The following is a 27,096-nucleotide window of genomic DNA, read 5'->3' as shown; positions in this document are numbered from 1 at the left end:
CAGTGGGACCTTTTGATGCCGACTGGTCCTAAGGCAATAGCTCTTAAGGTTTAACCCATCCATCACCTCAGCCTCACCCATCAGAAGTCCCAGTAACTCCATGGAAAGGAAGCAGAGTGATGTTCCTGACTACACAGAACTAACTAAACCTCACACTCTTTCTTGTCTCCAAAGGAATTCTCTAAAGAACCTCCCTCCTCTTTAGCTTGACCCACTTCTACCTCCCAAATGTAATCATTCACCTTTATCTCTCCTACTCCTCTGGAATGACCTAAAATAATTCTCTTCTATGAGTTTAGGATTTTGCAAACAATATCCTGTTTGGAGATTATCTGGAAACTTCTCTTTTTGCATATTCACTCCCCTTCACAAAAGTTCCAGAGGCAGAGAACACAAAAACTAGGTTTCCACCTTGCTAATGGGGGAAAGAAAAACTCCTATAGCAGAGAGAAAAAAAGTTTTTATCTCAGTAAATTATATTACAGCTACTGCTACAATCCAAATATGAGATCTTGAGAGCCCATTTTGAGAGGCAGTTAGAGTAGAGAGTTGAAAGGACAGTGGAGATTATAGATTCCTGGAAGTGGAATAAAAACAATAGTGACTGGTTAGATATGGAAAAACCATGGAAAAGGAGAAGCCAAAGTTGGCTGCAAGACTGATGTTTAAGTGAGCAACAGAATGGTAAATGAGAGAGAAACATAGGCAGGAACACCAGTTTGGAGTAGAAGACAACAGGTTTTAGGTAAGTTTGAAGTCTGATTGAAAATCCAAGTAGAAATTCCCAAGAGATATAGATTGAGAGTTCTGAAACCAGCATCTAGATAAAGATGTTGATAGAGGCTGAGACAATGAAGGAGCTCACCAAGGCAGAGAATTAAGAAGGGAAAACGCAGAAGACCACCCCTGATCCTTGAGGAACACTCACATTTAGGCAATAGAAGAAAGCATCAAGGGAGGCAAAGAAGAAACGATTAGAAAAGGAGGGATCAATTTAGGATAATTATGCAATGTCACAGATAGCATGGGAAGAAACGGCTTCAAACAAAATGCATAGGGAAAATAAGGATAAGAACTAAGCAAGACTGGTGGGTTTTGCAATTAAAAAATGGTTGGTTTATAGATAGCTTATTAATAACACATATCCACATATATAAGATATCCCAAAGTGTAGATATTAGCATGGACAGAGGCTGTCAAGACTCTTCTTAGGGCTGTAATGGAGCCACAATCTTCCCTCAACACTTTTTTCACAATTTCTGGCAAATTCACTACAACAAAAGATATCTACTTGCTATTTACAGTCATAAAATGTCCCTGGTTTGAAAAAATATCTACATCCCAGAAGGCATCATTCAAAGGCAAATGGGCTTGGAATTATAAAATGTATTCCATTGGATCAATATCATGGAGAATATTTATTTTCATTTCACTCATCAGAAAAGTACATGTATTACATATAGCAGCTCTTAATATATAAAACACTTGCCCCCCAAGCTGTTCAAATGAAGATATTTCCCTCCATTTTCATCCTCTGTTGAAGGAATAATGTAAGTCCTATTTAGGGCACTAGCTAGTGCTCGCCTAAACCCAGTAAATGTCCACCCACAACGGAATCAATAGATGGAATATAGAATTCATCTCACAGATGAATGACGCCTAATGGACCCTAGATTTTAATTCTGAGAGATCAGCCCAAACTGAAAGCTAAAAAAATTTTACAAAGGGAGAAAAAAGAAAGAAAGAAACAAGTTCTCCAAGTCAGAAACAAACAGGGGTGTACATATTTGAACAAAGGAAAAATCATGCAATTAACAATGCCCTCATAACCTCTCTGGTGAGCATGAATAAAACATTACTAGGAATTGTACAGATTAAATATTGAGGTGCTGGATGTTGGCACTCACCACAGACAATGAGAGCCTTTTACACTGATCAGTTATTTCCTTATTAAAAGATTTGTGAAGCTCAGAGAGAACCACAATCAGAGAGAAATTAAAGAAGCATCTTTTCCCTGCCATTAGCCCCAAAAGAAAAGGAAAACAACAAATTCAGGTTATGCTCACTTGCTTAACCCTTACTAATTTAAAGCATTCATATAGTTGCATGAATATTTTAATTTCCCTCCAGATGTCTGGTAGCATTTGAATGCAGGCTTGTGTTCGGTCTTCCATGTTCTGTTTCCATCAAAATCAAGTGAAGCTCTGACTCGGGGGGTGGGGGAGCAAGGGCAATATACATAACCTAAACTTTTGTACCCTCACAATATGCCGAAATAAGAATAATAAATAAATAAATAAATAAATAAATAAATAAATAAATAAATAAAAATTACTTTTGAAAACTTAAAAAAAAAATCAAGTGTGTTGTAGCTGCCTTTGGGGTCAGACCTGCAGCAGTAGATGACACAGAGCAAGCTCTGATCTGATCCAAGCTTTAGGAAGCTGAAGTGAAGGGATCTTGGTGATGTCCCTATCACAGTGTCTGTGGTGGTCATTCTCCACTCTTCTTTCACTCCAATTCCAGAACATTCTCCACTCTCTTGGCCACTGATCTACTTTGCTGAGGTTAGAGTTACCCGGCACACACATCCTCACCAACCTTGCCCCATCTATCTTTGCACCCATTCCCTCCAGTCTCGAGATAAAATGATCCTACCTTTTCCCCATAGCTAAACCTCTCACCACTCAACTCCTACTTTTTCTTTTGTCTATTTCTAAGAAATGTTGGCCATGAACTCATCTATCCTTTTCAAGCAACTCTGTTGGCTCGCTACCCTCTGCTATCAAACACCCATTGACTTCTCCCATCTTAGTGTTAGGGAAGGAAAGACCCACCTTAATTTTCAGGGAGGATTCATTCATCAATGCATATTTCTATAGATCTCCTTTTCTTCTCTTCCAACCTTTTCTAATAAGTAATCTACATTGGAGAGCAAAATAAATACACAGCAGTTAACAGTTAGAAAATAAAAAGGAAGAAAATCCCATTCACAAATCAAGGAAAATATTGAATACATAAGAAAAAATTTAACAAGAAAATGTGCCTATAGGAAGAACATTACAAAATTTCGCTGACAAATGATTTTTAATAAATGGAATTGTGTTCTGGATAAGAAAATTGAATATCAAAAACTGTTCCCAAAAATGATGGAATGTAAATTGGAGTACATTTTATTTATGTCCATCATGAACCTTAAAAAATTGTTCATATCTTTTTGACTCAGTATTTCTAGGAATCTATCTGACAGAAATAATCAGAGCTATAGACATAGACCAAAATGCCTTCCCGTTTTGTATGTTCATAGGTATATTCATTTCAGTTTTATTTATGATAGTGAAAAAACTGAACACATTCTAAAGTTCCAAAAAAGATAAATGATTAAGAAAATATGGTACACCCAAGCAAAGAGATATTTACACCTATTAAAACTCGAGTTGACTAAGTGTAGAAGGAAATGCTTATTTTATATCATTAAGGAAAACAATGATATGAATTAGTATAAATTTAACAGTGCAAAATACTGTCCAAAGTATTAGATTATTGAGTATGAAATGTCTGATTTCCTTAAGTACTGTTAGACAGTTGATATCGCTGACATTTCACTTTGACACTTTGTTTTATTTTTATTGTGAAGGTACATCCTCATTCTTTTCCACGCATGGTTTGGCTTGTGATTATCTTTCAAATTCCAACAATATTGGACCATTTGAAACAAATCGGCAAGGTAAAAAAGCTGGATAGATGGGTTCCACATGAATTAAATGAGCATCAAAAGAGAAATCATCTCAAAGCTTGCATTTCTTTGCAGTCACAACATAAAGGTGAACCATTTCTACACCCTACTTATTGTTATGTGTGATGAAAAATGGATTCTTTTGGACAATCGCAAGCATTCTGCCCAATGAAGTGCTGAAACATAGTCCAAAACCGAATATTCATCCAAAAAAGCTAATGGGGTCTGTTTGGTGGCCCAGCGCTGGTATTATCCACTACAGATTCATGAATCTGGTCAATCTATTACAGCAGACGTCCACTGCAACCAATTGGATGAAATGATGAGGATGCTTGTGATTAAGCAGCGAGATTGGTCAATAGAGACAGTCTAATCCTCTTGCAAGATGACATTCAACCACGTGTTGCACAAACAACGCTGCTCAAACTACAGAGACTAGATTTGGAAACTCTCTGTCATCCACTGTATTCACCATACCTTGCACCCACTGACTACCACTTCTTTCAGGCTTTGGACCGTTTCTTGCAAGGAAAAATATTCAGTTCTCAACAGGCTGTGGAAAATGCCTTTTGCACTTTCATCGCCACTCGCTCTCCAGGCTTCTTCACTGCTGGGATAAACAAGCTACCAGTAAGATGGCAAAACTGTGTTGATAGTTTAGGTGCATACTTTGATTACTGGTACTGCTTCTTGTTTGAGATATAATAAACTACACTTTTGATTCAAAATGATACATTTCATATTTAATGACCTAATATTAGACCCATATATTCAGATGCCAACATTTTAACAAGAATGGACTCTGGGTAACGGCTTTATGATAATAATTTTTTTTCTGTTTCTTTATACCATTCTGTACTTTCCACCTTGTCTAAAATGAGCAAATTCAGGCTGGGATTAATAAAATCTGTTTCATGGATAATGTCTTTTTTCTTTAATTTCCCAATTCCAAGGGAATACAGGAGTAGGCCACTTTCTCTTCCATTTTTCATTCCAACAAAGAATCAGAACACCGGTGCAGAGAGAATGCCCCTACAGCCCTGCGGTGGCTGCCTTGAATTGTAGCAGACTGTATGGATTTTTAGTTTTGAATCTGTAGTATATACAGTCTCATCTCTCAGAAACCAGATATTGATCCCTGTCTCACTCGGTCTACACAAACTGGATTGCCTGAACTCATGGATTTTTTTAAGGAACAAATTCAGTAAATTAAATGAAGTGGATTTTTTCCGACACTATGCCAAAAAGTTAGACTGTGTCCTTTTGCTTTTTAGCTAGCTTTTCTGGTGACACAGAAATCTACATTGCAAAACAATACATAGGAAAGCCTTTTTTTTTGATAGTTCATCAGGTCAAATTTGCCATAGGTATAACTGTGCCCCAAACAAGCCCAGAAATCAGGGTCCACATATACCAAGAGAAAGGTTAAAGAGGAAGACCACCAACCTGGTAGCTGATTTACAGATCAGCAGCAGAACATCAAGGATGTTGCCTCCGTGGTCAGCCAGTCATAGAGTCTGCAAATATTTTTTGAGCATCTCATAACGTTCCAGGTGCAGGAAACAAGATGTAGTACCTGTCCTCAGAGGCTTTCTGTCTACTGTGAAAGACAGACCTTTAGTCACTCCAGCTGTGCTGGGGGGAGCCTAGGAGAATTAAAAAGTGCTGTAGACACTCAGTCAGACCCAACTTAACCTGGAGAGCAGTCCTTAAGGACGTGTGTGTCACTTGAACTAAACCCCAAAAGATGAGTAGAAGTCGACTAGGTTAAGTGGGACCAGAAGGAGAGTGGGTGTTTAAAAGGGAGAAAGAACAGAAAGAGGGAGCAGCAAGCACGGAGGTCCTGGGATTAAAGAGAGCATGGTCTGTTTGAGAGACAGAGAGAAGTCCCCGATGGGCGAATGGAACAAAACAAGAAGAGGCCACGAGAGTCAAGCTAGAGGGCCCAGAGGGCCAGCTAAAGATTCTCAGCTTTCTTCTAAAGGCAACGAGAGGGCATTTGTGAGCTTTAAGTTTGGTTGCTTTGGCTGTGATAAAGAGAACTGTTTGGAGGGGGCAGTGGGATCAGAGGGATGAATTAGGAAGTTATCACTGCAGCCCAACAAGAGATGATGGTGGCCCAGATGGCACAGTGACAGTGGGAACAGAGAAGAGAGGATAGGTTTAAGGAAGAGTCCCCAGGCACAGCCAGTCTTCAGGACCACATTGATTCAAGAGCCCAACTGACTCCTCCCAACCCCCTTATGTCCCACAATCCACTCATACCCTGAGAAGATGAAAATGAGGAGAAAAAGGGCCATTCCCTCAGCCATGAAGCATTTTGAGAACATATCTATCACATTTGAATATTAACTGGAAAGAGTCCCTTTGCCGTTAAACGTGCCCATCGCCACGTCCTGGGTTTTTTGTTTTTTGTTTTTAAAGGAAAGAGTCTAGTCTCAGCACAGGCATGAGGAACCAGAAGTGAGCCTGCAAACTGAGATCTCCATCTCCCCCCAGTACAGGGTTCTGTCCACTGGGCCATCCAGAGGGAAAATGGTAGTCAGCATCAGGCTAGGGTTGGGAGACTCACTGCTCTTCCCTCTCTGCTTTCATAAGGCTCCGACCACTTCAGAACTAAAATGGGACGTTGATCACAGATTCTTAAGAGGATTTTTAAAAGAAAACAAGTAATATGTTCCCTCCTCTATTGTATTTTGTCCCTAGAAACCTTCTATGAAAGGTTTGCATTATCCAAGGTAGCCTTTTAGATGCCGCGCCAGCCCTAAGTGTATTTGTATTAAGATGCAGCTTATTTCTTGTGTCTCTGGGAGCCTTGCCCTCTTGCTATTAGTACATTCACAACCCCTCACACTCACAACAGAACAAGAGAAGTCAAAGTAGATGAAAGGGACCAGATCCATTTGCTCCTAACCAGGCCCCTGAAGAGCCTCTTAGAGGATCCCAGGTTACAAATATGTTCATCTTTTCCATTCACGAATACTTTTTTGAAGGCAAAGATGGGTCTATAAAATGGGAAAAGAATAAAGTCTATCTTTTCCATTGCCCCTTCTAGAATCCTACCTTTATAGTGTTTTTATCTGCTAGCCACGAGACTGGCATTAGATGTATGCTATGTGTTCCCAAATGCGTTTTAAACATATACATGTTTCCCAGGGTTATGGGCTTCCGTGGCATCTTTCCTTCTGATGAAAGTTGTGAACAAGGGAAAAAATTTGATACTCTTGTTTTGAGGGACAGAGAGCAAAGCCAGGGCTTTATGATCACATCTCCACCTGCAGAATTGCATGTACTTTAACAGAAACTTTGTATTGACTTGAAAACCTTCACAGGAGCAACTGCTGGTTTCCATGACAACCACATCTACAGCATCCAGTTTTCCCCCTGCACATTGGTGATACAAGATAGGGCAAGGCTACATGTGATGGGTTCATTTATGCATCAGTCGCAGCAATGGAAATTCTAGAAAGACCACAACTTACCCCATACCTTCATAGCTTAAGATAGACATGACCCTTTAAAATAGACGTGACGCTGTGGCCAAAGAATGAGGACAGGTGAAAATACAGATCTTCTATAAGCTTACCTGTGAGGCTTGAAGGCAGCTGAATTTGTTTCTCACGTAAGAATGCATTTTTCAGTGAGTCCCGCTGCCTGGATGCAAAATACAAAAGAAGTGCTTAATTTCCCTTGATTTTTTTCCCTTCTTTCTCTCAAAGATCTTTTTTCATTTTTAGAATGAAGTCATGCTGAAAAACTACATTAAATATAAGGATGAAAATCTGAACTATTCTTCCAGTCACCTTAATTGAAATACTGTATGAATTAGAGAATTCTCCATGAAAAACATCCTTATGAGAAGCACAAATAGATTCTAGGAAAAGTATTCTCTCCCAGGAGTTTGATTGTTGATTTTTGCCCTCTTCATACAGAAAGCGTTGGTCAGTGGTTAAGGATAGACACTCGTGAGTTTGGCAGATTTGGGCTCAATCCTGGTTCTGCATGTCGTTTACAACCGTGAGGCCTTGGACAAGTTACTTACCATTTGACTTCCAGTTTCTTTTTCTGTAATCTGGAAACGATAACTACTTCACAGGATTGTTGGGCTTAAGATATTATACATAACAAGTTCAGCATTATGCCTGGGAGATGTATTATTCATATTCATATTCATAATAACTATGTTGTATATATCATACTTCAATTTAATATAAGAAGCCATCTTGATTTTTTTAGGATAGTATGATGAAATGTTAAGTTATAAATGCCATACCCCTAATCCAGTTTCAAAAGACCTAATGATTTATGACAGTAATTGAATGAAACATTTTAATTCAAATCAAAAATATTATTTTAATTAAATTGTAATTAAATTAAATTAAATTAGATTATGGAAAGATTTTGGATAAGTCCTCAAAATCATATTTTTCTTAAATTGCCCAGATAATGGCTTTAGTTATCCACATTCATTGCAAGATGTTAGATGTGTCAATGACGTCCTTAATCATTGCTTTAAAGTAGTATTTTTTAAAATTGGTCTATTTGGATAGACTTTAGCAGAGCCATACCTAGATTTCTACTAATCCTGGAGGAATGTTGACTATCCATCCCTCAAAGACCCTTTAGACTTCTTTTATGAATTTAAAAATGTTTTTAATGCCATAAAAGTAAAATAGGGATCTGATTCAATAATTTCTTTCCTTAAAACATAAACCTGTTATTGAAAGACAATCCACTGTCCCTCTCAAACACTATGAATTGTATTTGATAAATTCAATCACTGAGGAGATTCCATGAGACTACCTATGAATGCAAACTAATGCCACTAACTATGGCCTATTCCCTCTGGCTAGAATTAAGACTGAACAGATGGGCAATCAAGCCTAGATCTCAACCTCTGTTTAAAGCAGCATCTATCACCAAACCAGTTGTTTGGGAAGATCTGAGCTTCCATTGATTCACTTTAACCATTGAAACTATGCCTGCCAAAGTTCAGCTGAGAGCAATGCAAGGTCTCCCTCAATTCTGCATCCTTGGTTGCCTTGGAAGTCCCTTCTACCTATGTCTGGAGCACCTGGGTGCTCTGACTTTGCTGAGTCACTCCTTTCTCTATCAGTCAAAGCAGAGTAACTGAGAGAGTTTAGCAAAGCGACAATTTACAAGGGTATAGGCGACATAAGGGAAGCCACCAGGGGCTTGTAAAGCACACAGAGGATAGACATTTAACACCCCAAGGCCTGAAGGATTGAGGAGAGGGCACCATTTCCAGGATAGGAGCTATAGCTGTAGCTTTGGAATACCCCCCTGATAGCAGCTCTACACTTCAATAGAAAAAAGAAAGGACTGTCAACCATGGCCCCAACAGAGAGGGAGCAGAGTAATAATACTCAAACCTTTCTCTTTCTCTCCAACCCTCTCATCTCCTGCTAGTGTCTTTCATTGGCCATATTCAACCAGAAACCACAGGACAAGAGACCCACATGGATGCAGCCCATGGAGGTCAGCCTTTTGGAATAAACTTAAGGATGAAGAAAAGTGAAGCATAGACTGGAAAGGGCAAATGAAAAATTCCAGCACAAATCTTTTAGGATCCCCTCTGGCTGTCCACCTTCCCACCAGAACATCATTTGCAAGTAAACCAGTTTTCAGAATCCAAACCAATTTTGCAAGCACCTATAAGGCAGACGTAATAGGTTACAGACACCCTACTCCTGCATTAGTGAAGGTGAATTTCTCCAATTTTGTGTTTGAAACAAGGTACCAAAACCCATAATAAAGGTTCCCACTTCATACTTCAGCCCAATAACTCAGATAAGAAAGATGAAATTCAGACAGGTGGAAAAGGCAGGAGCAGTGATGAAACCGAAGAACCGTGCAGGTAGACTGCTGAAAGTGAGCAAAAGAAGACAAAGGAGGAGGTGTGTCCAGCAGAGAAAGAGGACAGAGATAACATGCACTCTGCCAAATTTCCAGGAAATCTGGGTGAGGCTAACAGCAGAGGACATCCAGAACTGGGACAGGTCACGAGAGCAGGGCTCCCAGGACAACGATCTGAGTAGATGAGATGGCTCAGTGAGCAATAATCAAGTAGTTTAGGGAGGGGGGTATGTTTCTTTTTATATAGCCAGCCAGCACTTTTAATGCAATATAGACTAAGTGATGGATATAACCATGCCTTTTAAATATGCCATGGGAAATAACACTTGCTATCAGTTTTGGAGTGCCTACCATGTGTTATTTGCTATATTATATGCATATCTCATTTAGCCCTCACAGATCTCACACAAGATTATTCTAACTTTATATTATAGATGATGATGCAAGGTCAGAAAGATTAAGTAGCATGTCCTAGGATATGCTGATAATAAATACTGGCACTTGGATTCCAATTCAGCTTTGATGACTCCAAGCCCTACGCTCTTTCTATACACTTTCAACAATCTTAGTAAAATGTATTACTCTATACTACCTTCCTGTACTCTGTATTGCAGGTTTCTTTCCTTTAAATTTGATGTGAGAAAAGAATACCTTTTATAATACTATGATAGCTAATATCTATTCCTTTAGAATATGGCCAGCTAACGTCCACAGCAAAAAAAGTAATTATCAATTTACTAACTGTGTTTTTGTTGAATAATTACCCTCAAAGTTAATTATTTCTTTTTCTTTTTTTTTTTTTTTTTGAGACAGAGTCTCACTTTGTTGCCCAGGCTAGAGTGAGTGCCATGGCATCAGCCTAGCTCACAGCAACCTCAAACTCCTGGGCTTAAGCGATCCTCCTGCCTCAGCCTCCCAAGTAGCTGGGACTACAGGCATGTGCCACCATGCCCGGCTAATTTTTTTTTCTATATATATTTTAGTTGGCCAGATAATTTGTTTCTATTTTTAGTAGAAACGGGGTCTCGCTCAGGCTGGTCTCGAACTCCTGACCTCGAGCGATCCACCCGCCTCAGCCTCCCAGAGGGCTAGGATTACAGGCGTGAGCCACCGCGCCCGGCCTAAATTATTTCTTTAATTAACCAAATTCCCCATTCCCTACATTCCTTAGACATATTAGCATATGAAAATGTGTTGATACAGGAGAAATTCTCTCATCTGAGAAAAGCAACTGTCTACAGAGATCTCTCTATTTCTGCCCCTGTAAGTGTGTAGAAAACACACGTCTTTCAGGAAACTCTGAGTCATTAACCGAAAGTTTCATCTCATTTCGTATGGGATTTTCAAAGTACTTAGGAAAGTAATATACATATACCCCTAGATCTGGGGAAGATATATCATGATCCAGAAATGAATGCAGTCAAATATTTAGGATAAAATGCAAAAAGGAAAATAAAATGAAACTCATATCTACGATCCCCCAAGGAATAGCCAGTCCTGCTCTGAAGAGAACTGAGATCATTATGCATAAGCAGAAAGGCTTATAAGATGCCGAATACAGGCATCACTTTTATAAAGAGAACCAAACTGATGTGACCTTTTATTTTTCCTTTGAAACTAGGTTTTAACTGGTTTAAACTTAGAAGTAACCAACTGGACATATGCAAAATGAGTGACAGGTGAGCCCAGTCATGCTCCAGAAGTTCCTTGTAGAGGGAGTGAATGACTGTTCAAATACAGCTCATATTTTAATCTAGCTCCAAACTCAGAACCATCTCTCTCCATCCCATTCTTACCCTACCCCAGACTACTTATTGGGTTATCATTTCTTAATCCAGGACCCTGGAAAGTTTGAGGCTTATGTTAAATCTTTGCAATTCACACTTGTCTCTTCAATTTTAAAAAATGTGCTTGTCTGAAAATAGAAACACAACATACCAAAAATCTATGGGATACAAAATAAGCACTTCTAAAAGGGAAGTTTGTAGCAATAAATGCCTACACCATAAAAGCAGAAAAATCTCAAACAAACAACCTATTGATACACTTCAAGGAACTAGACACATGAGAACAAACTAAATCTAAAATTAGTAGAAGGAAATAAATAACAAAGATCAGAGCAGAAATAAACAAAATAGAGATCTTTAAAACTACAAAATCTGGGATTTTTTTGTCTTTTTGATAATAGCCACTTGAGATGGGATGCAATGATATCTAATTGTGATTAAAATGGCTGGAGAAGATGCAGAAAAAAGGGAATACTCATACATTGTTGTTGAGACTGTTAAGTAGTATAGCCCCTCTGGAAAACAGTATGGAGGTTTCTCAAAAAAATAAAAGTAGAACTACCATATAATCCATCAATCCCACTGCTGGGTATATATCCAAAAGAAAGGAAATCAGTGTATCAAAGAGATACATACACTCCCATATTTATTGCAGCACTATTCACAATATACAAGATATGGAATCAATATAACTGTTTCTCAACAGATATATTGATAGAAAAAATGTGGTGTATACATACAGTATAATATTATTTAGCCATAAAAAATGGAAATCCTTTCATTTGCAGCAACATGGATGGAACTAAAGGTTATTATGCTAAGTGAAATAAGCCAGGCACAAAAAGGCAAACATCACATGTTCTCACTCATATGTGGGAGCTAAAAATGTGGATCTCACGGAGTTAGAAAGTAGAATGGTGGTTAGCAGAGGCTGAGAAATATGGGGAAAGAAGAGGTGAAGAGACATTAGTTAACAGGTATAAAAATACAGTTAATAGAAGGAATAAGTTCTAGTATTTGATAATATAGTAGGGAGATTAAGGTTAATATTTTTTAAAACTTTTTAAAAATTATTATGGGTACATACCAGGCGTATGTATTTATAGGATATACGTGATGTTTTGATACAGGCATACACTGTGTATTAATTAAATCAGGGTAATTGGAGTATTCATCATTTCAGGCATTTATCATTTCTTTGTGTTAGGAATATTCCAGTTCTACTCCTTAAGTTATTTTAATGTATGTCCTAATTTATTGTTGATTATAGTCACTTTATTATGTTATCAAATATCGTTCAATCTATCTAACTATATTTTCACACCCATTAACCATCCTCACTTTATCTCCCCTTCCTACTATCCTTTCCAGCCTCTAGTAACCACCATTCTACTCTCTGTCTCCACGATACCAATTGTTTTAATACTTAGCTGCCACCTATGACTGAAAGCATGTGAGATTTGTCTTTCTATGCTTGGCTTATTTCCCTTAACATAATGTTCTTCAATTCCATCTATGTTGCTGCTAATGACAGGATTTGATTCTTTTTATGGCCATATAATATTCCATTGTATATATGCACCACAATTTCTTTATCCATTCATCCACTGGTGAACACTTAGATTGATTCCAAATCTTGGCTACTGTGAATAGTGCTATAATAAACATGGGAGTGCAGATATCTTTTTGATGTCCCTTCTTTTGGTTATATATCTAGCAATGGAATTGCTGGGTCCTAAGGTAGTTCTATTTTTAGTTTCTTGAGGAACCTCCATATTGTTCTCCACAGTCGCTGCACTAATTTACATTCCCACTAACAGTGAATAAGAGTTACCCTTTCTCCACATCCTCACCAGCATTTGTTATTGCCTGTCTTTTCAATAAGAGCCATTTTAACTGGGATGAGATGATATCTCATTGTAGTTTTGATTTACATTTCTCTGATGACTAATGATGTTGAGCATTTTTTCTTAAACCTGTTGACCATTTGTATGTCTTCTTTTGAGCTATGTCTATTCAAATCCTTTGCTCATTTTTTAACTGGATTATTTGATTTTTTTCCTATTGAGTAGTAGGAGTTCCTTATGTATTCTAGTTATTAATCCCTTGTCAGATGGGTAGCTTGCAAATATCTTCTCCAAATATCTTCTTCTGTGGATTGTCTCTTTACTTTTTTGATTGTTTACTTTGCTGTGCAGAAGCCTTTTAGCTTGATATGATCCCATTTGTCCAATTTTGCTTTGGTTGCCTGTACTTTGGGGTATAACTGAAGAAGTCCTTGCCCAGACCAATGTCCTGAAGCATTTCCCCAATGTTTTCTTTTAGTAGTTTTATAGTTTCAGCTCTTAGATTTAAGTCTTTAATCCATTTTTATTTGATTTTTACATATTGTGGGAGATGAGGGTCTAGTTTGATTCTTCTGCATATGGACATCCAGTTTTCCCATCACCATTTAATGAAAATACTCTCCTTTCCCCAATGTATGTTCTTGACACCATTGTTGAAGATAAGTTCACTGTAGATGTGTGGGTTTATTTCTGGGTTCTCTATTCTGTTCCATTAGCCTTGTGTGTCTATTTTTATGCCAGTACCATGCTGTTTTGGTCATTAGTGCTCTGTAATATAGTTTGAAGTCAGGTAATGTGACTCCCCCAGTTTTGTTCTTTTGCTCAGGATGGCTTTGGTTTTTCTGCATCTTTTGTGGTTCTGTATAAGTTTTAGGATTATTTTTTCTATTTCTGTGAAGATTGTCATTGGTATTTTGATGAGGACTGCATTGAATCTGTAGATTGTTTTGGGTACTATGAACATTTTAACAATATTGATTCTTCCAATCCATGAGCACGGAATATCCTTCCAATTTTTTGTGTCCTTTTCAATTTCTTTGATCAATGTTTTATAGTTTTCATTTTAAAGATATTTCACTTCTTTGGTTAAGTTTATTCCTAGGTATTTTGTTTTATTTGTAGCTATTATAAATGGGATTATCTTCTTGGTTTATTTTTCTGATTGTATACTGATGGCATATAGAAATGCTACTGATTTTTTGTTATGTTGATTGTGTATCCTGCAACTTTACTGAATTTATCAGTTTAATAGTTTTTTTGTGTGGTATTAGGTTTCTCCAGATATAAAACCATGTCACCTGCAAACAAGGATTATTTGACTTCTTTCTTTCCAATTTGGATGTTCTTTATTTCCTTTTTTTGTCTGATTGCTCTAGCTAGAACTTCCAGTCCTATGTTGAATAACAGTGGTCAAAGTGGGCATCCTTGTCTTGTTCCACATCTTAGAGGAAAGGCTTTTAGTTTTTCCCCATTCAATATGATACTAGCTGTGGGTCTGCCATATATGGCTTTTACCGTGTTGAGGTATATTCCTTCTATATCTAGTTTTTTGAGAATTTTTATCATGAAAGGATGTTGAATTTTATCAAATGCTTCTTTGGCATCAATTAAAATGATCATATGGGTTTTGTCCTTTGTTCTGTTGATATGATGTGTCACATTGATTGATTTGTGTATGTTGAATGATCTTTGCATCGCTGGGATGAATCCCACTTGATGAATCATCTTTTTAATATGTTGTTGAATTCAGTTTACTAGTATTTCCTTGAGGATTGTTGCATCTATATTCATCAGAGATGTTGGCCTATGGTTCTCTTTTGTCATTGTGTCTTTGTTGGGTTTTGGTATTAGGGTGATATAGGCCATGTAGAACAAGTTTAAGAGTATTCCCTCCTCAACTTTTTGGAATTATTTAAGTATAATTCATATTAGTTCTTCTTTGATGAATGTTGGGTACATGTAATATTATATCCCATATTTGGTATGATTGTAATTTTTATTTTTATTTTATTTTATATATTTTTATAAGCCAGATAAAATCTCTAAAAAGTGAAGTAAAAAGTAAGAGAGGCAAGAAGAAAGAGCAAATTAACCAGTATTATTAACCAATATTTATTAAATACCTTTAGTGTAAAGGCAAGTGTGATGAGCTTATACTAACAGAAGAATTGTTACTCTGGCTCTCCACAGCCATCCATATAACCCTAAAAGTAAGAGCACTCTGAAACAGAAAACCAGATACTTAACTCTTCCTACATCTTAATTTGTATAGCTATAAAGGCATAAGATAAGCTTTACTGGCAGAAACCCTCACTCAGCAGCATTTACTGAGCATACATCATTTACAGTGTGAGTACTACGAGGAAAGACAGTAGAGTGTTTCAGAACACTCTGGAGCCAGACTACTTGCTAGAGTCTGAATCCTGGCTCTACCACTAACAAGCTCTGTGATGTTGAGCAAGTTATTCAACCTCCCTGTGCTTCATTTTCCTCATCTGTGTAATGGGCTTAGTAATAGTGCCCATCTCATATGGTTGTCGTGAGGGTCAAGTGAGTTATCTGTAGAAGAGTGTCTGTAAATCATTATAAAAAACAAAAAAGAAGACATAGCTTTTGGTCCCAAGAATCTCAATGTCTAGTGGAGAGGTAGACACATAAACAGTTTTGGGGCTTTTGGGGAGGAGGGAGGGTTAGTGGATTAGTGTAATAAATAAGTGCTATATGAAGTCAAGTGCAAACTGCCAAGTGTGCAAAGGATATTGTCATTTTTACTATATTTGACACCCAGCTCATCCCTTTTATTTACATTCTTGTCATTTCCTATATGTTATACGTATCCAAGAGAATTCTCTTCCTCAACTCCCCATCTACCAACATGTGGTAGTTAATATTTCATTGACATTTAATCTAATTGCCCATATGTAATAGCAACAATGATAGTGTTTTGTCCCGGACATTTGTGTCGTCTGAGCATTATGTGGCCTAAATTGGCCCAGAAGCTATAACTGTCTTCAATTGCCGTCTGTCTTCTATTTTTCTGAGTTGAGAACAAAATGCTAGCACCAGAACATACACACTGTTTTACATGCAAGTAAACCCCCACACATAAGGAAGTATACACACAAAGGCAGTGTCTGGGTGCCATAGCTGAATTCACCCTTGCCCAGTCAATCTGCTATTTTTTTTTCATCATTTCAATCTATTATGCAGCAATCAACTGAACTGATCATGTGGCAACCCGACCTGGTCATTAAGATGGCTGCAATAATCAGATCACCTGGGAGACATTCCAGTTCCTTTTTCATCTAGAGATGGCAGGAGTCTCTCTCCCATGTCAAAAAATTTTGCAACCACCAGATAAACTTCATTGTTTTAAGCCAGCATTCCTTTTTCAGGCTATTTACATAATTCAGATCTAACTGTCAAGTTGCCTTTCAGCATCACTCTTTGAAACAAGCGCACAGGATATGCAGTCAAAACTTGGAGTGTAGTTGCTGCATCTATAGAGACTCCCCTGTTAAATAATGCAGTCGGAAAGAGACACCACTGAGACAACAAGGCTTCTTAGCTCCTGCAGAAAGGGCTGAATTCTGATGGTGCTTAATTTCCCAATTCATAATTCCAAAGTCTGTGCAGCAGCGATGTCTAGTTAGCTATGTCTTCATGTCCTGCAGGGTGGTGGGGGCAGCTGGGCAGCAGCAGGCTGCTGGTTCGGGTTGATTGTGTGGCCTGGCCTGAAGAGCCTCCTGGGACCAGCAGTGTTCTGCAAATTAAAGTCGGCCTGGCCTGAAGGTCAGCATCCATCCCCCAGCAGTCACTGGCCGTCCCAGCCCACTGCCCTTGAGAAATTGGTGCACTGCAAAACATATTTGCTCAGATACGAAGAGAAAGCAATTCTTCACCTAATTACATCCATTTGGCTCGAACAGATAGATCTCTTTGTGGGACGAACAAAGCAAGAAGGAAAGGAATGTTTATGTTTATTTCTTAAATCTCTCCAAAAGTTTTATAGGGAAGCTGTGTAGCTAAAATAAGATAATGAATGTGCATGCTTTGCGAATTGCACACACTATATAACGAGGGAAAGAGAGAGTGAGTGAAGGATGGGGAGAGAGAGAAGGTATGCACCCCGCTGGAAGATTGTCTTACACAAATGGCCTCAGCAAATCCCCGACTACAAATAGCTTCCAACCACAAACGCCTTCTCTCTCGTTCCTGCCAAAATAACAGTCATTCTCTGTCATTCGAGGGTTTCTCTGAGAGCTGCTGTTCAATCTTCCTCAGCTCTTGGCAACATCTTTACGTGTTTGCAAAGAGAGCTGAGTTTTAGCCAAGCATTTTACGTGAAAACTACTGTGTTAACTAGGGGTGAAATCAGTGGACAGAGAAGCCCAAAGGAATGTTCTAAAAGTTCTCATGCAGTAGCTTGAGAACCATACAACGCTGGTGTGCCAGCCTACGGAGGCAGGGCCCAATTGACCTCAAGTCTATTTGGGCGAAATTGCAAAGTAGGTAAATTTTTCTTCTGCCAAAGGGGCTTCCAGAGCCTTTACCCTCTATCCAATCTCTCAGCTGTTGTTCAGATGAGTTCCTTCACTCTTTGTCTGTTCCTTCTCACCCCATCCTCACCATCCTCACTCCCCTAATTTCGTCCTCTTAGACCACTCATTCACACTGAAATATATCACAGTTCTCCTGGGTTTGGTTATATTTTAATAGGGAGCAACATTAAAGAGATGAAACTCTTCGTGGAATTTCAGGCCTGGGTCATGGAAGGGTGTGGGGTCATGTGAGCCTTTCTCACATCCCTAAACATCCTACTGTGTCAGAGGTTGCCACTTTCTCTGCTCTGTCCTGTGCCCCCAAAATCATGCCCTCATGACCGAAGCCTTTTCAGCACAACCATGCAAAGGGCTTACTTAGAGATGATCTTCAGCATGATATTTGATCCAGGAGCCCTGTGAAAACACAGCCCTGGAGAGATAAGGAGAATGAAAGAGCTGAGAGTGAGAGTTGGCTTTAACCCCCAACTCCACCAAATTCATCTGAAAAGTGAGGTGTTCATTACCATCTATTTACCACACAGCAGCTTGCAGAAGGCAGTGGAAGTCTGTCTCAGAGAGGCTTTGAAATCCTCAGATTAAACGGATCATACAGTTTGAGAACAAAGGAATACAAAGCCATAATATATAGTTTAAAATGTTATCACCATCGTAGCATCTGGTCTTTAGGAGAGAACCACAGCTTTTTTAGTTATTTTCTCTTAATTTGCAAGCAGTCCTAGCTGAATCACTCACTTATTTCCAGGATCATGTTGTTAGTTATAAGGTTAAGATTCGAGTGGGCAGGGGAGAAGAAAGAAAAGCATGCTAGTGGAAGAAAAATGGACCCTTTGACCTTTGGGAAATATTTTGTTTGCAAAGCACGCATTTCATTCTAGCTAATAGTGAAAACGAACAGATATGGTGAATGGCCTCTTCACTTCCAGCCCCACAGGTTTAGAATTTGTCCTACCTTCCCATCTGGCTTGGGCTGAACACCTTTGGGGCCCCATTCTGGACATACTATCTCTTCGGTTAGCCTGACTTGGTGAGTCCATAGTTAGCCCCTGAAAACAGAGTTTTGTCTGGTTGGAGAGTCATGAATTTGGGCTTAACAAAAAAAAATTGATTCAAATAACAAACTATACTTATATTCAGCCTAGAAAACTCAATACTAAGAAAGAAAAAACAAGAAAGAAGGAAGGCAGGCAGGTAGACAAGCAGACAATGTGGAGGTGTGTCATGTGAATTACCATTTAATATACTTAGTTGAAGTATATTAACCAATCTTCTCCACCATGTTCTACTGGCAGATCCATGCCTAGCTCAATCCAAAGTCATATTCAATTTTTAAAAAGAAAAAAGAAAGAAAAGAGTAAGACCGACTTTTTAGATTCTATCATTAACTGTGGTAAAGGGATGGTTTTTCAGCCCCTAGATGGCTAAGGGCACTTCATAATAGAATCCAGCGCCTTTCACCCCTAAATCACTGATTTGAATCCAACCCAGGTCACTATTGACAGAATGTTATTACCTCTAGGTGCTATCTGGTGGCCCATGTGGAATGAGTTGATGGTCTCTGTCCTGTTCCATGTGGACAGTTACCCACGTCACCCTGTTGTCAGTTTCAAACGAGAAGCCAAGGAGTTAATGGATGTGGAGCCTGAGCCCCCTCACACTGCGAGGCAGTGCCCTCCAGGTCAGAGTGGAGGACGCTGGCTGCGATGTGTGAAGCTGGGCTCGCTCTCCCTCATCACTTTCCGGGACATCAATCCATCTCGTTGTTACACAATCACCTTTGCTAGGGACGAAGAATAAAAAACACGGCTGGGGTTTTAGCTGGGATTTGTTTCCATTTTTCCTAGCATGGGAGGCTCCCAGTGATGCGTTCAGCTTATACGGACTTCCGGTTCACCATCCTAATTAGAAAAACAGCAATTTGCAACACCAGAACAAAGCCATATGAATATTCAGTTTGCAAATCAAATGTTATCGGATTACATTTTCCACTATCTTTGATATAATAGATGTTGCTGCAGAATAAATGATCTGAATTCAGCCAGAGGCACAAGAACAATACTGAAATTTCTATTCAAGAAGACAAAGACACACGTTTGAGAATGACCACCTGTGCTCCGTGACTATGTATATTCCTACCTGGGTAAAACCTTAGAGACCATGTAATTCAAACCCCTCTCCTTTTTTTTCCAATGAGAAAAATGACGTCCACTAGGCAAAGTGTCTTGTTCAAGATCACACAGTGAGAAAATAACACAACTAAGACTAATTCCGAAGTCCCCTAATTCTGAAGTCAGAATTCTGAAGTTCTGCAGGGCTCTTGCCCAGAGGCGTTTCATTCCCTTAATTTAGTGGGTGATCACTGAGCACTTCCCGTGAGCCAGGCACTCCGCCAGGTCCTGTGGGTGGTAGTGGTGGTGATGGGGTGCATGGGGGGCGGTGCAAGAAGAAAGTGAAACTCTCTCCACTCAGCATCAAGCACAAAGCCTGGAATAGTGAGATGTCAATAAACAAGAATGAATGAATGGATGAAAAAAAGTTTGCAGGTGAGGATTATTTTCTGTTAGGATTTACCAGAAACATCCTGAGACAAAGATTGGAGTGCAACTAGTTTTTCTGGGAGGTGACGCCAGGAAGCAGTGGTAGAGGAGTGTGGAAGTGAGAGAGGGAAGGGGAGGCGGGTGTGCAGAGTGCGTTAGCGAGCACAGATGGCTGCGGAGCGCGACTGGAGCTCAGTCCCACCGGGGACTTCTGGGAGATGGTGAGAAAATTCCTCGGGGTTAGAACACCGTACAAGGTGAGGATGCTGGGATATCTATTCACCAATCTCATCCATCATTGGCTGAGGACTGTACAAGCAGGGTGTTAGCTCCCCGGTGCTCCTGGCCCGCCTGTGTGGCAGCCAAGCCCACTCCAGCCACAGCCAGAGGGTGGCAGGTGCTTGCAGTAGGAGGCTCCCAGCCTTTCCAGAGCCTGGGTGGGGAGGAGGTATAGGTGGGGCACACCTTCTGCTATAAAGATTCATGACCTTGCTAAGAATACATCTAACATTTAGAAGACATCTTTGCTATTACTGTGAGGAGCAAAGATGGAGGGTTCAGAGAAGACTTGCAACATGAGAGGCAATTGCTATGTATGCTCAGTACAGGGACAAGTGTAGGAGAAGGCACTGCTCACGTGGCCTGGCTCTCACCATTGTCTGTTCTCTCCACTTCCCATTGGCAACAAGCAAGTCGGTGTGCTCCCCTCCCAGCTCTTCACCTCCCTGCTCTGCTACCTCCTCCGTAACGGCTCCTCTGCAGAATTTCTTCCTGCAAAAGCCCCTTCCTGATCCCCTTCCAGTCCCCCTTCCTGTTGCCACCAAAGCAGAGCCCCCAGCACCGGAACGTCTCCCTCACATCCTGTCCTCCAAGTATCTCCCTATATTTCTGTCTCCTCCCCGACATTCTTGGTAATAAATTGGAATGTGTTTCCAAATAACAACAGACAATAGCTGCTCAGGAGAGTTAGTGAATAAATGAATCACCACATTACTGAGTCAAGCTGCTAGCAGTGCACCTAGGAGAACAGGCCAGCCATTGCACTGAGAATTTTATAGCAACTTTCAGTCCACTTCCTAAAGAAAATGAGTCCACAGCCCTCAGGAATCAGCGAGTTCCAATGATGTTTGCTGGTAAAACTAGAGAAAAAGCCCCTTGGAATTCTCTTGCCCAAGCACTGTGCAATTCCTGGAGTCTTTCACTGGCCCCAATTTCCCTCAAAGAAACGATCTCAGTAATGTACACAGTGCAGCAAGATTGCTAACTGCACAGTTGCACAGACATTAAAATAAGGTGCAGGGAGGGAAATCTGTCTCAGAAGATGTCAGTGGAAATGAGGAATCATATTCTGTTTCCTTCTTGGGCAAACCATAAGGATTTTGGAGGGGAAAGGTGATGTGGAAATGGTTAGAAGAATTTTTTACATTATCTTTTCTTTTGGGGCAGAGGAGGAGGTGCCTAATACTTAAGAAGTGCCTATTGTGTGCAAGGAGATTTTCCAAGTGCTTTATATATTAGATCATTTAATACTAATAAAAACATGAATAATAATAAGTGGCAATATTTACTGCGGCAGTATTCTGGGTACTATGCTAACTATTTAAAATAATCTCTTGCTCAATCCTTACAACAGCACGTGAGATAGGTACAATTATTATTCTCATTTTACCCATGCATAAACTGAGGCTTTACTATGTTCTATAATCTGCCCAAAACTGCACAGCTCGCTTGGAACTGCTGGCTCTGGGATGCACACGCCAGTTGTCTGGCCGACTCTACAAAACATTCTGTTTCTACTGCACCACACTGTCATGGGGACAGCCCAATGTCCTTTCCCAAGAATCTTCCTTAGATGGTACTACCAGTGTCATGAAGTAAGAGGGCATCTGGTTACCTGTGGGGATATCAACTTGAGAAAGTTTGGGACATATGCGCCCAAAGACTTTACTCCTTTATTAATCCATGGATCTGGCATTCGTGTATATCTAAGGCTCTGAGGCTGCACACACCGGAGGGCCACTTTTGGTCTTCACTGTCACTTTTGCAACCCCACAAAGGCCAAGAATCAGTGAAAGGAAACCTTTTCCTCCACTTCTGCAAATGCAGCCTCCTGCGGGAGCAGGGCAGAGGTCTGCGGAGTCTACAGGTGCAGCTGTGTGCAGCCTCTCAGCACTGGGCCCACGTCCACAGAGAAATGAGAGCAGCACGAGAAGGCACAAGAAAAGACCCAAGATGCACATCCATCTCCAGAGAGGCACACACATTTGTTCCTCTTCTGGAGAGATGGCTAAAGATGCTTTGTGCCAACCTCCGAGAAAGCCTTGACTAATCAGTAGAGCCCACAAGTGCTGTAAGTTAAGAGTACAGCAAACAACTTTAAAAACAAACCAAAATGGTGTTTTGGGGTCTAAAACTCAAAAACAAAGCTGTCTGGATCTTTGCCAGTCTCCTGGTCTCGACTGTGGTGGTCAGCACCAGCCCGCAACCCTGGTCATCTGAACCATTCTCTGCTTTTAATTTAAAGTAAACACAGACCCCAAGTTAAAATCTGGCTGGATTCCAAAGGGCCTCAAAAGGTGATTTGAACTTACATTTCCCAAGGACACAGTGTTGTTAAGAGTAAAGGTTACCAGGGCTGCCTATGAAAGCCACCGTAACCCATGGATACTGCCCCCAGCCTCCTTGGTGCAGAGCAGAGATGCAGTGAGCCAAGATTCCACCCCGGACGGAGGGTTCACCAGCAGGTGCCTCAACAGCACCTCCTGTTCCAGCAGACTCTGAGCCCCAGATGCAAAGCTGCAGGTGGAGGCGGTGGGGCGTAGCTGCCGCCCACATGTGGTGAGGAGGCACCTGAGGGGGCACAGGAAGAGTTCTGAGTTGAGAGACAAATTGCGGGAACTGGATGACTTCGGTTCTCATCTGCGAAGTGTGGGTGATGCCTAATGCCTTGTCTACAGGACTGCCATGAAGATTAAATGAGAAAGTGGATCAAAAAGTGTCTAGCATGGCATATGGCACTTGGTATACAGCAAAGACATGTTTGTTAAGAGCATATTAGCATTGTCAAAGGAAAACTTTGTATCATAATCATAACTCTTCATATTCGTACAGTATTTCTCCTTTCATAAAACAGTTCTGAGCATCTGAACTCTGATCCTGGCAACACTCATAAGGGTGGGTGTTAACATTATTCCCATTTTGCAAATAAATCTCAGGATGGTAGTAGTATACCAAGTGCCATATCCCATGCTAGACACTTTTTGATTCGATTTCTCATTTAATCTTCATGGCAGTCCTGTAGACAAAGTATTAGTCACCACCCACACTTTGCAGATGAGACCTGAAGTCACCCAGTTCCCACCGTTTACGGGAACTAATGTCTCAGATGGCTCAGTGCATCTCTGCTCCAGGGGAGGCATCAGGGGAAGGCATGTTCTCATCATCCCAGACGGAAGCTTGAAACCTGCTTTGCCACCAAGGAGGCTGGGTGCAATACATGATGGCTTTCATGCGGGGCCCTGGTAACCTTTACTCTTAACAATGCTACGTCCCTGGGAAATGCAAATTCACACAGAGGCTCAAGACAGTACAGTGACTTTCCCAAGGTCACACATGGAGAAAGTAGTGGAATAAGGCCTTGGGCCCCGGGACTCCTGACTCTACCCTTCAGGGCAGTCAGTCATAAACTCCTTGGCTTACCACTGTAATGACTAGAAACTGTGCCATGTGACCACTCAGCATCAAAGCAACGATGGGGCGGGCAGTCACTGTCCTCCGAAGTTCTCTAAATTTGCCTTGTGGACAAAGCAGATTTAAGAACAATGATGAAGTGGAACAAAGGCATCTGATAGAACTTGTGCCTCTGAGTTTTCCTTCTACTCCCAATTTCCAACATAGCAGTAAAGACGGCTGACCCCAACATGCCCCTCACTGGCCTCCCATTTACTTCCAGGCACAACCCAGCTCATTATCTGAGCATCCACACCCCTTTCTTCAATTTCCCAGCAAGCTAAAGCTTCAGAAAAAGGGCCTTTTGCTAATCCAATCTCTCCTCACTTTCAGCAAAGCCTGCAAATTTCTCCAAGAAGATACTCCCATTTTTACTTTCTCTGGCATCTTCCTGGCCATGCCACAGGCAGGCGTGGCTGGGGATGGGCATCAGAGATGAGCAGAGCTTGCAGTCATCATTCCAGTCCACAGAGCACAGTTCTGTCACCATTTCTAGTCGTGCTCCTATTTTAAAGCCAAGGTTCTTTTATCTGTTGACATTTCTTTTCCCATCAGCCTCTGACCATTACCATGCCTGGCCACACCTTTACAGAGGAGGGAAGCAGGAACCTCTTTTGTCTGTTTGCTTTATCAAACCGCAGTCACAAAAAAGTCTACTGAGAACAAAGATGTTCTCTGTGCCTTCCACCTGGCTCGTGACCCTGGCAAGAAAAAGTGTATTTAATGGTGAGGTAGGAAGAAGCAGAGCTGAAAGATGGAGCCCCCAAACAAACCCCACGCGGCTCCCCTCTCTGGCTCCTCACCACAAGCTGCCTTGTAATAGTTGACAAGATAGACAAAGGAAAAAAATTATTTCTGGGGCCAAACATGAAAACAAAGGCAGCCTAGAGCTGGTTAATTCTTCGAACGAGACAAACATAAATGGTGCATGGATGTGCAGTAAGGTGTAAAAGAGGAAGTGAGATGCATTAGAACCAAGAGTGCATAATGTATTATCAACAGCTCTGCGGCTTTGATGGGCGAAGGCTTTTATACAGACGCCGTATTGATAGGTATTTCAACCAGCAGTAAAAACCATTCTTGACATTCATCTATAGGGAAAAATATCCATGTACTCTTGGCTGTAGGACCAATTAGTCTGTGAAAGCAGCAGGGTGGGGGGACAGAATATAAATGCAGGATGCATCCGCACTTGATTACTCTAATGAAATGTCCATTGATTCCTATAGATTAATGTGAGAAGAACAGCAGCTGCAGAGTGGCTAACACCTCCAGGTCAGCAGCTGCGTGTGAGCGTGTGTGCACGTGTGTGTGCACACCCCGCGAGCTCGTGCCTCGCAGAAGAGAGAAATTAGAAGAGAAGAGTGTGTGGGTGGGTGAGACTGATTATAGCGGACAGAATCAAGGAAAGGAAGGGTCTGGCTTCTCTTGAGAAGGGGCTGAGTGTGTCAGTGGACAATAGGAATCTGGCCCTGCCACTTTCTGGGAGCAGGACTGAGAGCTCCATTTCCCTCCCTTCTTCCCTCTCCCCACCCACATTTGACTTTGCTGTGAGGGGGACAGAGAGCTCACAGGTCACCTAGTTTGGTTCCATTAATTTTATACAGCCTTTAATCACCCAGAGCAAACGTGGAGCTCAAAGATGGCTCTCCGCCAACTCACTGGTGCTCACCCTCCACCCAGGAGCCGACAGACACTATGCTGTGCGCCCGAGCCAATATTGTGCCTCGGATAAATGTGCCAAACAAGTGATACATTCGCCGAGCTTAAAGGACCCAACCCTTCCCCACATAATTACTGGAGCACTCTTCCATCCCTCCTGAACTTGGCATCGGTTTAAATTCTAGAGCTCAAGAGCAAGAATGTTTAAAGAGTGCTTTCCTCATTACCAAGTAAACTGCTCTCCCATGGCTACAAGGGCCTCCTTTGGTAAATGCTGTCCATACAGCCCTGCAGCAGAAGGCCCGAGATCTGCCCAGGATTTTACCTACAATCTCTCCTGGCAGTATGCGTGCACAAAAATCATTTACATAAAAATGTCAATTAACTAGCAAGTCTTTGCTCTACCTGGTTCATAACAATTTCCACTTATAGAAAAGGAAGTGGCAGAAAAGTCTGGGAAGAGCCCTGTGCTTGCAGGCACTCAGCAGCTGCAAAGGTGGTTTGTTAAAAAAAAAAAAAAAAAAAAAAACCAAATCTGCTGCATTAGCCCCAGAAAGAACAATGAGGTTCCTGGGGACATTGGCAGGGTTGTCTGCAGGACAATGAAGATAGGAAAACTAGTAAGAAGCAGGCAGCCCTGGGAATCTTTTTACGCCCAGAGAAGAACTTCTGCTCCAGCCAGAGAATTCAATACTCAACGCAGATGAGACCCACCTAAGCCCAGTAAGGTAGGAATTGGCAGGCTCGGTGTTCAAAGGAATTTTCCTCTTACTTCCTCAGAGGACTCTAGTGGCTACTCAGAACGTGCTGATCACTCTTAGTTCTGTTTCTCTGAATCACTATTTGTGAAAGACCAGCAGGAAAGGGGCCCTTCGCAAGAGCTAGGGAAATGGATGACCAGGGCAGAACGCATTAGCAAAGCTGCTAGTTAGATATTGAAGATGGAGAGTTCCCTGCACATTTTATCACAAAATACACACATTCCGCACCTGTGTATTTGTTCAGTTTATTATCATTAACTTGGTTTTAGATATGGTTAGAGACAGATCCCTAAACTGGAATTTTATGCAGATAGATAGATATAGGATAGGATCAGTAGATGCCAAAACTCTATGTGTGTGCTAAATCTGATTGATAATTTTAAATGTAAATAGGCCACAGTCTTCTGATTGCTCCCCAGCTAAGACGACTCTTTCCAGTTTTCCAAGTCTCCTTCACCTGTCAGCACCATATAAGTCTGTGTTTTAAGGAGGACTGGCCCAGTGTTCTTTTTTTCATTGAGAAGCTGCAGAACTCTAACCAGTGGTTCAATAAATTGTATTACATCCCCCTCGCACTGAATGCCCTACACGCTATGGC

This window comes from Lemur catta, chromosome 1 (assembly GCF_020740605.2).
Source record: "Lemur catta isolate mLemCat1 chromosome 1, mLemCat1.pri, whole genome shotgun sequence".
Lineage (NCBI taxonomy): Eukaryota > Metazoa > Chordata > Mammalia > Primates > Lemuridae > Lemur > Lemur catta.
The sequence above is the reverse complement of the archived record's forward strand: the minus strand, read 5'-3'. Positions refer to the sequence as shown.